This window comes from Anser cygnoides, chromosome 3 (genome assembly GCF_040182565.1).
Source record: "Anser cygnoides isolate HZ-2024a breed goose chromosome 3, Taihu_goose_T2T_genome, whole genome shotgun sequence".
Classification (NCBI taxonomy): domain Eukaryota; kingdom Metazoa; phylum Chordata; class Aves; order Anseriformes; family Anatidae; genus Anser; species Anser cygnoides.
Window position 1 is genome coordinate 45,357,936 of NC_089875.1, and position 9,049 is coordinate 45,366,984.

Sequence of the window (9,049 nt, forward strand, 5' to 3'; positions counted from 1 at the left end):
TGTCCAAAACCTGGAAATTTCTACTAAGTCTCATGCTGGGAAGTGTTTATCTAGTAACACAGAGCTCTTCCCAAAGACTGGGAGGGGATTTCCTTGTTCACAAGTAGTTTCTTTAGTAATTCTACAAACAATACATCTGAGAGACATGTCTGGGTATAGCATAGCAAACACTGAGGTTCACATCTCCCATACATGCTCTAGTCTGGCCAACAACGTGGTAGGGAGAGTCCAGGGAATGATACTGTCACCTGGAATGAGCAGAGACCCTCTGGAATGGGAGAAAGTTAGCCAGTTAGAGATTTCACAAAATGGGACATTTCTTCAGAAAAGCAAAACCTGAGAAAACTAAACACAGCAGGAAGTTGTCACCCAGTGACACCAACAACCGTAGTGGAAAAAGAGCAGCAGTGAGAAAAATGCTGAAAAAGCATCTTCTAGTGCAGTCCTGTCTCCTCACCACATTCCTGCTCTTCTCTTGGTAACACCCCTCCACTTCAATGTCTCATTGGATGCAGTCCTTTGAAAACATTTTGAAGCCTTCTTCCAGGATATCTCCACATCCATCCCAAACTTAAACTAGCAGACACAATCGCCATCTCCCATCCACAACCAGGAATCAATTCCTTTTGGCAAAGAGAAGTGAGCATAAATGACGCAGTCTCTCAGGTCCACATGCTCTCCTCTCAGAGACCTCATTCTCGTATATTATAGCGTTGTCACTGTTTTGGAAGAACATCCAGAGTCAAGGGGAAAAGTGTGGCAGGTGTCATGCAGATGTACACAGTGATAAGTTGTATATCCTGGAGTATTTATAATTGAAGCTGACAAATAACACACAAAGGGCAGAGGGAAATGTGAAGCAGGCAGTCTCATACATAGACACATGTAGCTGTAGGAGGCCTGGCCCAAAGACATCTTATCCCATGAGAGATCTCAAGATACGGTGTTTCCTAACCAAGGTAAATGAAAACATGAAGCTGAACATTTGTGAGCAAGCAAAGATTGGAAAAAGTAACCCACTCCATTTGTGAACAATAGTTTCCTTACATTTGGTAATATTTTATTTTAACCAGCCTTTCCCCCCTCTGTAAATTTACTGGAACCTTAAACTCCAAAGTTTTTATTTTGTTTTGGGATATTTGCCAAAAGCTATGCTATTCTGTGAACAGCTCTTGACAAACTGTGTTCTGGTAACAAATGTTTTGTCAAAAAATTATGAAGCAGCTCTGATGTTTCCAAGGCTTTTCTTCCCTGTAACAACTAAATAATGCCACTTACGTAAGCTGTGATATTCTTACTATATAAAATCCTGGGAAGAGATTTGATGAAGCAAAAAACTTCGGTATAGACACTGGAAACTGGTACAATGCTGGAGCTTAAAAACAACAGATATGACCTTTATCAGAAAGGTCAGGTTTAAATCCAGTTCCTATCATGATCTCTGTGTTACCAGGTTTTTCAGTTTTCCTTCCAAAACAATAACTTATTTGCCAATACGATGGGGTCCTGCTCCACTACTGGCACAACTGGGCGCTCCCATCCCATAATAACAATGAAATGGTGATAATTTCAATGTGAAGAGCTTCTTGGTGTGAAGGAAAAATCAGCCACCCATTTGAGAACTGGAAACTTCTCCTGCAGGGAAGACCATTGTTTCATTAATGATTCCAGATAAACTATATGTGGTCATAGATCTGCTTACTGTATTTTCACCAGACTTGTCATGACCAAGCTTGCAAAGGCCAGGTACTAAGTCTTTGAGATGCTGGTACCTATATTCATCCCCAGGAGAGGTATTTGGGGCAAAAAGATTTTCTAAGCTTCCTCTGACTTGTTGCTAAGAGAGGTCTCCATCTGATTGCTAAGATTTAAAAACTGGCTTTTGTCTTTAGTTTGGTGGGATTTTGTCTGCACATTGGATTCCATCAGCACAAAACAAACCCACATGACACAAGAGAGTTTTATAAGACCAGCTATGTCACGTCAGTCAGAATTCCTCACCTGCATTTTTATTTTAGAGGGGGCATTTTATGTGTTCTTCCATCCATTGGGGTTTTTCTACTGTGACACTGTGCAGTCTGATATAATGTTAATTTATCTCAACCACAAAGAATTTGTCAATCTGCCTGCTAGTGGGCAATGGTGACTCTCTGAGTATAGGTAGTCTCAATTGTGTGAGCTTCTTACAGCCTGGGGTTTCAGAGGTGTGATGCCTGGGAAGAAAAACGTTTTCTGTGTTTCTACCATAGCCAGCCATTGGAACTCATCAAAATAAGAGTCTAAATTTCCATCGTTTGCCCTCCCAGCTTTCCGTTTCATTTATTTAAAATCTGTCCTTTATGTTCAGCCACAAAAAAAAAAAAAAAAAAAAAAAAAGAAGGATCTTCAGCCAATGCTTTAGCTGATGGTTGTTAAAAAAATATAAGAAGTGCAGAGTTATAATAAGTGTTGAGAGCATAAACTATGAGCTCCTTAGTCATCTTCCTTTGGGCAGCCTGGAATCCAGCCAGAGCTGTTGGTGGGATGTGGATGCTGATATAACATGTCTCTGTGAGGGGTGGGGGACTGGTGTGTGAGGTGGCCAGAGCAGGGCATCTTGCCCTCCACCGAGCCCCGTGGACAAGTGCTGCTTCCTTCTGCTGCCATGCTGCACGCTGCCGTCCCTGCTCTGTGCTCCCTGCCAGGCTCCAGCCCTGGTGGGAGACAGCCTGGAGAAATGTCACTCAAACGAAAATAAATCTGCATTGCAAAAAACTGCCTGCATTGTAAACTCAAAATAAAAACCATCAGTGTCAAAAAAAGAAAAAAAAAAAGAAAAAAAAAAAGAAGAGAAGAAACAACCCCTGTCCTACACAAACACATTGCTGGATGCAAACAGCTGAATGTTAGTCAACCATTTACTGCACAAAGAGACGCTGGTTGTAAACAAAACGGAGGGAGCTGAGACGGAGCCTTCTAACGAAGGCTATTGAAGTTTGTGCTCCCTGTAACTTGAAAGCCGCAAACGCTGAAAGAGCCATCTGTATTAAAGCATGGCTGGGATCATGTTCATTAGCTGGTTGGCTGCAAATATAGCCTCCCCCCAGCACAAAAGGTAACGCATGTCAGCTCAAACCATCACCAGCAGGTTTGTGTAAATATTTACTGGGCTGTTCAGACTGCTGTAATTTGAGGCTGTTGATGTCTCACAAACAAGTTAGAAAATGAGCTGGCAAGTTCCTGAAAACAGTGTCAAAAGGCAGCTCCGGTACAGTAGAGGGAATGTGAGCTTTGTGCTGGTTTCTCCAAGGGCTGCAGGGCTTTGCAACTGCTCCACTCTGGCTGGGTTTTGGCCTCCTTATAGCCCAAACTCAGATTTAAAGGCTTATAAATTTTTAAGCGTTATTTTTTCTTTAGACTTCAGGGCAATGTTTCTCAGGGGTTTTGGATGTTGGGATGAGGACAAGATGGGCAGCATTCCAACAATTCGGCTGAGGTTAATTTAATTTTTATTCCTTCTTTCATAAAAATACATCAGGGCATAAAGCCACCTGTAAGAGGTTGTGGCATCACAGGTAGTCCCAGCAGAGCCACCTGGCCTTTGAACTATCCAAGCCCTCATGAAGAGGTCTGTAGCAGTGTTTCTTGTTCTGTGTGTGCCTTCCCACCTCAGCGAAATCACCAGCCCCAATGCCTGTGGCTCATGGAATAACATCAGGGGAATCTCCACATAGATGAACGCCAACTACATTCCTCTCCTGAACCGAGGATGTGTGTAGCAGATGCTCAAGTCTATTGGACATCCCAGAGCAAACTGCCTGGGTATGGGGCATGAAGTCTCTGCTAAAGCCAGTGTCAGGAGAGCAAAAGGCCACAGCCTGTGTCTGCTACAGTAGACAGGGCCAAGATGCAGGTCTTAGCTCTTGCTCCGTGGTTGTCTGCACACTGTTCACCTGTGCAAGCTGCTGGTCTCCCAGGGTGACACACACCAGGGGCTGTTCCTAGGGAGTAGTTTGGATTTGGCCACCTATCCAAACTGGGGAGTGTAAGAGGGGCTAAAAATGTGCTCAGTTCAGATGTGCCTCAGGGCTAGAGAACAGCCTCTGCTCTGTTTGACACTGTGGAGCAGGTGTAGCTACAGCAGTATCCTTTCGTCAGCCTCTTGTAGAAATCTCCTTCCTCTCACCCAAAGATAAAAATAAATTAAAAACAAACAAAAAAAGCCAGGGAAAATCATCTTTCCTCTACTTCTTCCATCACAGTGTATGTGATGCCCAAGAGCTGCACTAGGAGAATTGTCTGAATAGCTGTTTTGAGGCACTTCCAGTTTTAAAATGTGGTAGTCCCCAGACTCTTCTCTTTTTCTTTTGTCCCCCCCAGTGAAACCAGCAAGGACAGTGTGGGGACCGGAGGAGGTCTGTGAGTCCAGGGTACAGCACACAGAGAAATGTTCCTTGGGATCAAAGGGCTGGAAAGTCAGTGTGTTCAGCGTGTGCAATGCACCAGCAGTCCTGCTCAGCCCCATAGGCAGTGGCTGGGACCTTCCCTTGCCTCCCAGAGCTGGGGAAAAGCATTGCTGGCTGAGAGTCATTGCACCCGCCTGTTCCTGGGGGTGTCCAGCCCAGCTCAGGGGCCTCCAGGGCTGTCTCAAGTAGCAACAGAGCAGCAAAATGGCTGTGGCTTCATAGCCAGGTGTACTATTGTTTTATACATCCTCCCCTGGACTACAATGTGTTGACTCCTACAGGGCCATCATCTCAGCCCTTCAGATGGTACATGTCAGTGAGATTTCATTTCCATCAGTGGAGTGCCCCTGACTTACACAACCTCATGGTTTAGTCTAGGAGACTTCACATGATAGACCTCAGCGTCTGATCCTGTGATCTCACTGTCTTATAATGTGACTTGTGCACTAAAGCCAGCCCTCTGAGAAGCTGACTGTGTAATGCCCAGATTGTGAGTCATTTTATTTGTTTGGTGGCAGGGGACGAGTTTTGCAGACTCCATGCATCATTCAGTATTTCAGGTAATTTCCGTCTGAGGTAGGGCTCAGAAATCCCAGAAATTACTCTTCCAGCCATGAAGAGGCCTCCTTCCAGCCATCACCAATGGCTCTCCTGGTCAATGAGGAGGGCACGTAAAATGCACCCCTGCTTCTGCTGCTCATGGTGTGGATTTGGCATGGCAAACCTTATTTTAGAGAAAGCAAAAGCAGAGGCCTCAAGGTTCTCCTTACTAAGTGTCTTCTGCCCTGCAGAGTTAAATAAAAAGTGGCTAAATCCTGCAGTCTGTGCTTTTTTGGTTACTGCAGGAAATGCTGATGCAGGTATTGCCAAGACAAGAGACTAGAACAGGTCCTCTGAAGGAAGCATAAACGCCATGCTGCACAAAGACACTGTGTGGGTATATATCACACCAACCTCCATCGGGGAGCATTTACGGAGTGGTAGAAACAGGTCAAGAGCTCACTTACTGTGACAGGGTATGTTGTGGGCCCTCCTGACAACCAAATTGGAGCTGGCCCGAAGGCAGAAAGAAATCACTTTGCTTAAGGGGATGCTTTGGACTGGCTGGGCAGGAACGTGAAGTCTGCTCTGTGGGTGAGCTGCCTCCACGGGTGAATGCAAAGTGGAGAAGCTTCCTCTTGGATAGCTTGCTATCCAAGACTGCAGAAGTACAAGTACCAGTACAAGTACCAGTACAAGTACTCCTAAAAAAAATTTGGTTGTGTGTTCTTCATCTTCACAGAGCCTGAGACTGAACCTATCACTTCCACGGCAGAGTGACCATGTCTCTCTTCTTTTATATTCTGTCAGTCTTTCCACAGTTTCTGAAGTTTACTTATCCTCCAGGATGCCAAGCTCAGCAAGGAGTGATTTCACTGGTGCTTGATATTCTAGTCATCCACTCACCTGCTTAGCTGTATTTAAAGGCACGGCTCATCTGAAATATTCCCTAGTGTGCTGTTACTTTCAGCCACCCAGATAAATTTTTCTTTGTTCCTTATGCCAAATGAAGGACCTGTTGCTCTGTGGTTTTCTACAGAGGACTGGGGAGGGTGCCTACAACCCTGATTTTTAGAGCTGTTTTCTCTCCCACCCTCCTCCAGCTCTAACATTCATTAGCATATACCAAGGATGGGGGTGATGGCACTGTATTGTGATGCATCTCACCTGGCAAAAACCTTGAACCACAATGTAAATGGTGGTCTTTTCTGTCTCCTCTGAAGAAAAAGCTTCTCTCTGTGAGCTGTTAAGTTTCACTTCAGAAGCAAGAATGAGGAGGTGGATGTACAGGCATCTGGATGAAAGCCAAATACAGTGATTGCCTTTTAAAAATGCTTAGGAAACCATGAAACAAATCAGAGATGGAGCGAATGACTCATTTCGTCCAGCTTCCTGCTCATGCAGGTTCAGTCTTTGATTGCACATTCTCGAGTGTTATTTTCAAATCATTTTTAAATGATACAAAACACAGTTCTTCTACCACAGCTGCATTCCCACCTCCACCACAAAGCAGCGATGTGTGCCAGTGGGACTTCTTGGATGCTCCTGGATGGGGTCCCTCTGCTCGTGGCTGCTGCTTCCCAGCAAGAATCAGAGCTGGAAAATGTGGCAATGGCCAAGGGCTGACAGGAGGAAGAGCACTCATGGCTTACATGGTGCCTGCTGGGTGAGTGCCAGCCGAAGATGCAGGTCTTGCTCCTGAGTGCATTGGCAGTGTGCACTGGTGGGAGCGCTGCACCAGCTGCAGCAGGCACAAGCAGAAGTCCCGGCTTGGTGCAGCAAGGTCCAGCAACTAGAAGAAAATGTGATTTTACTTCTCAAAAGCACACCACTGATACAGAGAGAACCAGGGCAGAAAATGTGGAAGTACATTGTGTCATTTTCGGAGTCAGCCTTCCCTGACCCAGGCACTCCCCGTAGCACTAATTAACCTCTGCGCTAGATGAGTGTGAGATGCTACCAAGGCAGGAGAGCCGTGCTCCCAAGTGTGGCTTCTGCCTCTATACATTATCATACACAGTGAAGAATGCAAGTGCCTCGAGCAGAAAAGATTTCCATTTCAAATAGGTAAACACTTTACTGTTGTCAAGCTAATGGACGGCAAGCTGGAAACTACTAAATCATTCCCCTGACAGTGGTACTGAATAGGCCACTCGTGCTGACAGGGTCATAAATAAAGTTGCTTTCCCAGCAAATTGGCACCTGGAGGATGCTTTCCTAGATAGTATCTCTGCCTGTGTGTTGTGGAAGCAGATTGGCATGGTGGTAAGACACATAAGCTTTAGCTCTCAAATGCCAACCCTGTGTTTGTTTGCTCTAGATATTTTCTGGCAAAGAAGAAGTGATGAGATAACAAGAAAGAAAATATGGGAAAAAGAGGGAAGGAGAATGGTAGTTTTTGAAAAATTTGAGCTAATTACTGTATATCCACATTGAAAACCAATCAGGAAACCAATCAAAATTTGCTGGAATGAAAGCACCACTGCACTTAGGTCATGGATGCCTGTGTGTGATCAGCAGGCAGTCACAAGTCAGAGCTTCCTCTGGAGAAATACCTTGTCCCACTACAGAGCTGGGAGCAGAAGTCCTGAAATCTTCTGTCAGTGGAGGTTTCCATAGGGGGCAGGGTGGGGAATAAAAGCAAAATAATTTGGATAATTTGTGATAATTTGTGAAAAAAAAATTGGAAACAAAACTCCACACAGGAGGTGTATGAACACCCCAGCCCCTTGGTCATCTGTGACTTCCATATGCCTTTGAATTAATCAGGCCAGAGGGCCAGGGTCCCTTAGGTTAATCGCTGGGGCATGACAAGGGACCAAGACAGGCTGCCAGGTATGCTGAGGAAGGCACAATAAGCAGTCTACATTCTGCAAGGTAGTTTCTCAAAATCTCTCTGTTCTGCAGAGCTTTTTATTTTCAGAGAAGTGACATTTCCTGGCAACAAAGCATCTTCCAGGAGACTTTCCAGCTTGCTCAATCGTGGCTCAAATGTGCACCCAGGGAACAGGTGCTATCAGTTCCATGGTGCAAAGCTTGGATTTCAAATCAATTCACAGCCTATTTTGCAAGAGATGGTCCTATGAAAGGACAGGAGCAGTGGGGTGATTATCTGAGCTCAGATCCCTGTGACAGACCACTTCTGTGGTTATAAAAAGCGTTGGCAGGCTCACCCTGCGTGGATGGATGAGCAAACTCATCTCTCAGTTTCTGATAGATGTCACTGTACAAAACAAGGTGGGAAAGCACTAGCAGTGCTGTTGTACCTCTGTCAGCCTCTCCAACACTGCTTCTGGTTATTATCACATTCAAACTGCCCTTTGGCTTCCAGCACAGTCTGTTTAACTCTCTTTTTCCCTTGGCTGTTTCTCACACAGGAAGATAAAAGCTGCCATGGCCTTTGTGAGCAAATAAGTCACCGCTGCACTGCCCCGAGTTGGCTGGGTGGTCAGGGTGCCTGCAGGAGCAGGGACCTTCCCTGTTAGGCCTCCTGGATGCTGGCTTGGCTTTCCCATGGGGGACCAGGTGCTGGTCACCGAGCATGTTGGCAGCTGAGGATGGGCTCATGCTGCTGCACATGTTAGCTTCCACTGTGTCCTCTGATGGACGCAAAGGCAAGGCTGAGAGGGCCATTCAGCAGAAATAGCCTTGGTGACACGCTCATCCCTTTGGACAAATCTGTTGGCCAGCTTCCATGCAGAGCATCCAGGCAGCGGTGGATGCTTTCTGGGAAGTGCTGAACTGTGCTAAACCCTCTAACATCAACCCCACGCGTGGCAGCCATCTGGGGATTTCCCTTCCCAGACTCTCTGGGATACCAACAGCTGGTGGGAACCTCGTGTGGGAGCTCATGCTCTGAGTAGGTGGCAGTTGGGTGGTTTCCTGGGGTGACCCTGCTGTGTGGTTGGATGGAAGAACAACATCCCATCTCCTGGAGACTTCACAGAGCTAATCCAGGCTTCAACTGTGCCCCAACAGCTAGCCTGCAGGAGGATGGAGGTGGCTCATGCTACTGGTGCACTCAAATTCAGCTTGGACATAAAGGTGTGCAGTTCTGTGGCAGA